At 44.6% G+C, this 8,087-nt stretch overlaps 1 protein-coding gene and 1 pseudogene across 2 annotated transcripts in view; one reads left to right on the forward strand and one right to left on the reverse strand.

Annotated features, from left to right (window-relative positions):
* The window catches only part of LOC116474324 (uncharacterized), a 28,862-nt pseudogene that overhangs the window by 16,491 nt on the left and 4,284 nt on the right, over positions 1-8,087 (forward strand). The window lies entirely within an intron of this gene.
* Positions 1-8,087, reverse strand: part of LOC116474516 (leucine-rich repeat-containing protein 37B-like) — a 26,683-nt gene that overhangs the window by 6,128 nt on the left and 12,468 nt on the right. The gene's annotated exons all lie outside the window — the stretch shown is intronic.

An 8,087-nucleotide genomic window follows, 5' to 3' on the forward strand; every position in this document is an offset into this window, starting at 1 on the left:
ACTTCTGCTGTTGTTTTGTTTTCACAATTTTTCATGGGTGTTTTGAAGTTCAATAATTTGATCTATGCAAACTGCTCATCTCAGCTCCTGGTTGGCAGGGACCATGTGGAAGCAAATTGAGCCACCAAAAAACCCACTTTAGAACACGCGCTGGAAACAGAAACCATGTGTCATTCTAATGCCATTGTGGTTGGGAGTGATTCAGACTCATTGCAGCTCCTTCCAGCCTTCAAAGATCTCACGGGATAAGAGCCTGGCTTGGATTTGAAGACACCTTCTATGAAGGAAAGGCTTTGGCAGAGGGTGAGGGGGGTGGGCTGTGATACTTTGAAGGAGCTGAGCACAGACGGAAGGAAATTGGAAGGGGATGTTTATCTGGCTCCTCATGGCTCCCACCTGCCCCCATCAGGAAGAATCAGGCCATTGTCTAGGTAGAACTCTTGGCTTGTTTATCTTCTCAGACCCAGCTTAGTACAAAGTTTCACTCAGTTTTCTTTCTACCCAAAAAATGACCACAGGAAAGAGTGACTTGCCTTTGCCAAATGTCCAGTCCATACTCTCCTTTCCCATTTCTCTGCCTCTTTCTCCCATTATTGGCTTCTAACAGAAAATAAGAAGAACAAGCTTCCCTTTGGTCCCATCAAAGATAACATGTAGACATTCATTCATGCGTTCATTCCTTTAACTAGCATTTATTGGGTTCCTACTATGTTCCTGGCATTGTTATTGGTACTGGTGACCCTAGTGTAGAAGACACAATCCCTGCTGTCAAGAGGTCACAGTTCTGGAAGGAACCCAGCAGTACTGGAGGCAGCGCTAGTGGAGAATGGGAGCACATAGAGGAGGCATTTGACCCAGCTTTGGAAAGAATTGGAAAAGGCTTTAAAGTAGAGTAAAAGTTTGCCAGAAAGAATAATCCTTATTACAGCTTTTTTTAAGCGTCTTCTACATGCCAAGCACTGTGCTAAAATCTCCCTATATATATTGTTTTATTTTAATCCTCAAAACTCTAAGAGGTCACTACTGTAATTATTCCAACTTCACAAATGAAGAAAGTGAGATTTAGCAAGGTCACCTTGGTGGGGCGTGGTTGCTCACACCTATAATCCCAGGATTTGGGAAGCCGAGGCAGGAGGATCACTTGAGTTTAGGGGTTCGAGACCAGCTTGGGCAACATAGTGAGTCCCCTGTCTCTACAAAAAGAAAAAAAAAATAGCTGGATATGGTAGCATGCACTTGTGGACCTAGCTACTTGGGAGGCTGAGATGGGAGGATGGCTTGAGCCCGGGAGGTTGAGGCTGCAGTGAGCCGTGATCATGCCATTGCACTCTAGTCTGGGTGACAGAACGAGACCCTGTCTCAAATAAATAAATAAATAGGCTGGGCATGGTGACTCAGGCCTGTAATCCCAGCACTTTGGGAGGCCAAGGCAGGTGTATTGCTTGAGGTCAGGAGTTCAAGACCATCCTGACCAAAATGGTGAAACCCCGTCTCTACTAAAAATACAAAAATTAGCTGGGCATGATGGCACATGCCTGTAGTCCCAGATACTAGGGAGGCTGAAGAAGGAGAGTTGCCTGAACCCAGGAGGCAGAGGTTGCACTAAGCCAAGATCGCATCACTGCACTGCAGCCTGGATGACAGAGTGAGACACTGTCTCAAAAAAATACTAATAATAAATAAATAAATAAAGTCAACCTGCTCACCTCTTTACTAAGAATAAATAGCAGAAATGAGAAATAGATGCAGCTTTTCCTGACTGTGGAGCCCATTCTCTTACCCAAGGCTGCTATTTACAGTCATGCAGGTTGTACATTGCACAATTCCAATGCTGGCCCTGCACTCAATGAGCCATTATAGATGGGAAGGGTATCCAGGCAGAAGGGGCCTACTTTGCAGAAATATGAAAAAGCAACCTATATTCAGGGAACTGACCCCATACAGCCATGTCAGAGGCTACAGAACTCCTTGAAGATGGGCAGCTCCTCTGCACCTCCAGTGATTGTTTACAGAACTGACCGATAGTGTCTTGGGAGAGCTCCTGGGGTTTTGCTTTTTGTTTGTTTGTGTTTGTTTTGCTTTTGAGACAGGGCCTTGCTCTGTCACCCAGGCTAGAGGGCAGTGGTGCAATGACAGCTCACTGCAACCTTGACCTCCCAGGCTCAAGCTATTCTCCCACCTCAGCCTCCAGAGTAACTGCGACTACAGGCATGTACCACCACACTCAGCTAATTTTTATTTTTGTAGAAATGGGGGGTCTCACTATGTTGCCCAGGCTAGTCTGTAACTCCTGGCTTTAAGCGACCCTCCTGCCATGGCCTCCCAAAGTGCTGGGATTACAGGCATAGCCACTGCACCAGGCCAGGCTTTGCATTTGGTGTAGAGACCCAATCCTTCCTTCTTACAGAGCTATGGAGCTCTCAGCAGGATGTGCATATTTCTGAACTGCTGACCATGCAAACATTCAAGCACATAGGATGCAGGAGGTCCTGAGTCTCCAAACTGCTCAGTGTCCTACGAATGGCCAATCAGCTTCTCATGCATAGGCGCCAAACATAACCTGCCAAACAAGCCAGTTCAATATCTAAGCCACCCCAACTTCTTTGCAGAAGTAGTTTCAGCAGCAAAGAATGGTCTGAGAAAAATGGGCACATCCAGGGTGAATGCCTACAACACTCCAGTTGCTCAGCAAAAGTGATCTCTTCCACTCTCACAGCTTTATGAGACATCATCTTTCATTTTGCCGATGAGGAAACTGAGGTGCAGGGATCAATTAACTTACCTAGGTTACGTGTGCAACAAGCAGCCACGATTCTCACCAGAATGTTTCTAGTGCCACAGCCTCTATGCTTCTATCCTAATGTCGGCTCTCAAAAGGTACCTGGAAAAGGGCAGGAAACAGCTTATTTGGCTCCTAAAATGCCTGACAGTATGTATGTGGCAGAGTCTCTCTCTACTTTTTTTTTTTTTTTTTTTTGAGATGGAGTCTCACTCTGTCACCCAGGCTGGAGTGCAGTGGTGCAATCTTGGCTCACTGCACATTCTGCCTCCCAGGTTCACGCCATTCTCCTGCCTCAGCCTCCTGAGTAGCTGGGACTACAGGCGCCCGCCACCACACCCAGCTAATTTTTTGTATTTTTAGGAGACACGGGGTTTCACCGTGTTAGCCAGGATGGTCTCGATTTCCTGACCTCGTGATCTGCCCGCCTCGGCCTCCTAAAGTGCTGGGATTATAGGCATGAGCCACTGCACCCAGCCCTCTACTAAGGTACCCGGAAAAGGGCAGGAAACAGCTTATATGGTTCTAAAGTGCCTGAGAGCTTGTATGTGGCAGAATCTCTCTCTACTTTTAATTTTATGTATTTTTCTAGAACCTATGTCATCAATCTCAGAGGTCAGAGACCCCTCCTCAGGTGGAGAGGCTGCTTCCAGACATGATTCCACCAGAGCCTTTTCTCACTGTGCAATAGTTTGTTATTGACAGAGTAGAATAAATTATTAAATGCTTTTCTGGAATTGATTTGACTCCAAGGGTCTTTGTGTTAAAATAATTTCCTATATCAAATAGGGTTCTTGGTTGTGCCTGACTCTGACTAACTTAAGGGGGGTAGGGAGTGGAACTTATTGGAAAGATACAGGGCAAGAAAAAGTCTTTTTAAAAAAATGCTGTAATAATAGGGACGAGAACCAGGGTAGCTCTGGGGAAGGAAGTCACAGAAGTTAAAGGTTGGTTCTTCAGGACGTCATTATCAGGATATGTCAGCTCTGACTCCTTTCTGCCCTTATTCACACACCCAGCTAGAGTTCGAGTTACCTGCCACACCGTGGCACACAGAGAACAAGACATCATGCCTGACAAGTCCCCTAAAGCTTCAAGCAAAGAGTAAGGGGCAATCTCTAAAGCAGAATCAAGGCCAGGCGCGGTGGCTCATGCTTGTAATCCCAGCACTTTGGGAGGCCGAGGCGGGCGGATCACGAGGTCAGGAGATCGAGACCATCCTGGCTAACATGGTGAAACCCCGTCTCTACTAAAAATACAAAAAAATTAGCCGGGCGTGGTGGCGGGCACCTGTAGTCCCAGCTACTTGGAGAGGCTGGGGCAGGAGAATGGCGTGAACCTGGAAGGCGGAGCTTGCAGTGAGCCGAGATTGCGCCACTGCACTCCAGCCTGGGCGACAGAGCGAGACTCCGTCTCAAAAAAAATAAATAAATAAATAAATATAAATAAATAAATAAATAAAGCAAAATCAAGGTAATGCTACATGGAGAAAGGGAAATAGATCTGGCACTCTGACAGCATTTGTTTTTGCTTGGCCAGGTTCTACTGAGGTGGGTAACGCAAGCTGGGCATGTGAATAATGGCAGAAAAAAGCAGGAGCTGATACACCCTGAGAGCAGTCCTTCTCCAGGAATGTTCAACTAAATTATTTCTTTTCTTTTCTTTTCTTTCTTCTTCTTCTTCTTCTTCTTTTTTTTTTTTTTTGAGACAGATTCTTGCTCTGTCACCCAGGCTGGAGTGTAATGGCACAATCTTAGCTCACTGCAACTGCTGCCTCCCAGGTTCAAGCGATTCTCCTGCCTCAGCCTCTCAAGTAGCTGGGATTACAGGCATGTGCCACCACACCCACCTAAATTTTGTATTTTTAGTAGTGACGGGGTTTTACTATGTTGGCCAGGCTAGTCTCGAACTCCTGGCCTCAAGTGATCCACCCATCTCAGCCTCCCAAAGTGCTGGAATTACAGAGGTGAGCCACCAAGCCAGGCCCAGACTAAATGATTTCAATTTAATATACTGGAGGTTTGAAAATTAATACTTAAAAAGAAACTTGTCTCATGGTTCAGAGTTTCAGTTTGGAACGATAAAAACGTTCTGGAGATGGGTGGTGGTGATGGTTACACACACAACAATGTGAGCGTACTTAATGCCACTGATCCATACATTTAAAAATGGTTAACATGGTAAATTTTATGTTATGTATATTTTACCACAATTTCAAAAATCACAACCTTAAGAAAGAGAGAAAGTTACTAAATGATATGTGGTATCCTGGAAAAGAATACAATCTATAGTTTAGTTAATATCATTGTACCAATGTTAATGTCTTAATTTTGATAAATGTGTCATAGCTATATAAGATTTTTAACATTAGGGCAAACTGGGTTCAAAGTATATGGGGGCCGGGCATGGTGGCTCATGCCTGTAATCCCAGCACTTTGGGAGGCTGAGGTGGGCAGATCATTTGAGATCAGGAGTTCGAGACCAGCCTGGCCAACATGGTGAAACCCCGTTTCTACTAAAAATTCAAAAATTAGCTGGGCATGGTGGTACATGCCTGTAATCCCAGCTACTCGGAGGCTGAGGCAGGAGGATCACTTGAACCTGGAAGGCAGAGATTGCAGTGAGCAGAGATTGTGCCATTGGACTTCAGCCTGGGGAACACAGCAAGACTCTGTCTCAGAAAAAAGAAAAAAAAAAAAAGACTGGGCATGGTGGCTCACGCCTGTAATCCCAGCAGTTTGGGAGGCCAAGGTGGATGGATTGCTTGAGGTCAGGAGTTCAAAACCAGCCTGGGGAACATGGTAAAACCCCATCTCTACTAAAATACAAAAATTAGCGGGGTGCGGTGGTACGTGCCAGTAATCCCAGCTACTCAGGAGGCCGAGGTGGGAGAATCACTTGAACCCAGGTGGCAGAAGTTGCAGTGAGCAGAGATCGTGCCATTGCACTCCTGCCTGGGCAACAGAGTGAGACTCCTCCTCAAAAAAAAAAAAGAAAGAAAAGAAAAAGAAAAAAAACAGTATATGGGGCTGAGTGTGGTGGCTCATGTCTGTAATCCTAGCATTTTGGGAGGCCAAGGCAGGAGGATTGCTGGAGGCCAGGAGTTTGAGAGCAGCCAGGGCAACATAGTGAGATCTCATCTCTACAGAAAACTTTAAAAATCGGCTGGGCATGTGGCACTTGCCTGTAGTCCCAGCTACTCACTAGGCTGAGGTGGGAGCATGGCTTGAGCCCAGGAGTTCAAGGTTGCAATGAGCCATGATCAAGCCACTGCACTCCAGCTTCACAACTGAATGAATATATGGGACTCTTTACTATCATGCAACTTTTCTGTTAATCTAAAATTATTTCAAAATAAAAAGTTTATTTTAATAAGGAAACTACATTATAAACACTTTAATAAATAACTTTTATAAATGACATTCAATTCATGAGGGTTTTCAACATGTAAACTAATTTTGTGCAAGACATCCACATTGTTCCATAAAATGAATAAGAAATGTTCTTACCAGCCGGGCGCGGTGGCTCACGCCTGTAATCCCAACACTTTGGGAGGCCAAGGTGGGCGGATCACGAGGTCAAGAGATGGAGACCATCCTGGCCAACATGGTGAAACCCCATCTCTACTAAAAATATAAAAATTAGCTGAGCTTGGTGGCCGTGCCTGTAGTTCCAGCTACTGGGGAGGCTGAGGCAGGGGAATCGCTTGAACCCAGGAGGCGGAGGTTGCAGTGAGCCGAGATTGCACCACTGCACTCCAGCCTGGCAACAGAGCGAGACTCCATCTCAAAAACAAAAACAAACAAAATGAAACAAAACAAAATGTTCTTACCTATTAGAAATTCCACAGTACGATGATGTTCTCATTTGAGTCTTCAGTTCCCTCTGCCTTGATAGTGCAGTCAATAGAATGTTCCTTCTCAGAATCCAAGCCACACAGACTCAGAACTGATGGAATTAAAACTGTACAAATCCAGGACAATCACACACCACATACCTCTCCAGGTGATGCAACACGAGGCACACCATGTCACATCTAAGGTAATCATCCCCAAAATGTTTAACTTGAATCTTGTTAAGCCTTTAGGTTCCATTTTGGGGAGAATACAGGAGATCAACGAAGAAGTTTTGTGACACCATGAGGAGAGAAGTCTGCAAGCTCAGAGCCTGGGGCAGACCGGAAGACAACTGGTGTGGTCTCTGGAAACAAGTCTAAGTTGTATTCTTTAGAGAAGTTTGGCCATGAAGGGAGCAGAAAAATGAGGAAGTGGGAGCTAAGAGGAGTCATGGCCAGGTTTTTTTCTGTTCTTAATTTCCAGTCTTTCCTCAGCTGGGGATCAGTAAGATCCTGAGCCTGAACCAGGCATGGACGAGGGAAATGTCCCTGTCTTCTTTCCCTGTCCTTGTTCTGTGTCGTTTGTTGCTTCTTCTGTACATTATGTGGTCATGTTCGATATTAGAATGTTTCCTTCTTATATCAGGGGTTCTAATTTAATCTGAAGAGCATTTTGTCTGGCTGGCTGTGTGCTCCATAATTACTGACTAAAAGAATCAAAAAAGTCAAAGTTGTGAATGAAGTGAAGATGAACAGAGCATTAAGAGTCAGGCTGGCACTGCTAAGGTGAGGTGAGTGAGGCACTTGTTTTAAGTGCAAAATTTAAGGGAATGCCCAAAAACTCATTGATCAAGAGCAATACAATTTTAATGCAATATTTTAAAAATCAAAATTAATATAAAAACCCATGGTGAACAAAATATCAGAAGTTTAAAGAGCCTACATTTGTACAACCCTGCCTCATTCATCTCATGCTAATCCCAGCCCCATAAAACTTTTCCTGCAAAAACATGCAGCTGGCCTACAGGCATAGGTAGCTCATTTGACTTTTTGAAATATTGCATTACAATATTATTACTCTTGATTACTGAGTTTTCTGGGGCCTTTTTAACACATCTCATCCTAGCCCTGACATTGCTTAAGTTCTATGTGTGACTCAAAGAAACAATAGCCATAAAAGACATTTTGGGGATAAAAGGAGGAAATGGTATAAGACAATATTGGGGAATACTGTTAACATGTAGGTGATAATGACATTGTGATTGTGTAGAAGACGTCCTTGCTTTTTTGGGGATAACGTCAGCAAAACATATAGGTGATATGTAAATGAAACCAACTGGCCAGGGGTGGTGGCTTCTGCCTGTAATCCCAGCAATTTGGGAGGCTGAGGTGGGTGGATCACTTGAGGCCATGAGTTCGAGAACAGCCTGGCCAACATGGAGAAACCCTGTTTGTACTAAAAAAAAAAAAAAA

Source organism: Hylobates moloch, unplaced genomic scaffold, assembly GCF_009828535.3.
Source record: "Hylobates moloch isolate HMO894 unplaced genomic scaffold, HMol_V3 SCAFFOLD_10, whole genome shotgun sequence".
Taxonomy (NCBI): domain Eukaryota; kingdom Metazoa; phylum Chordata; class Mammalia; order Primates; family Hylobatidae; genus Hylobates; species Hylobates moloch.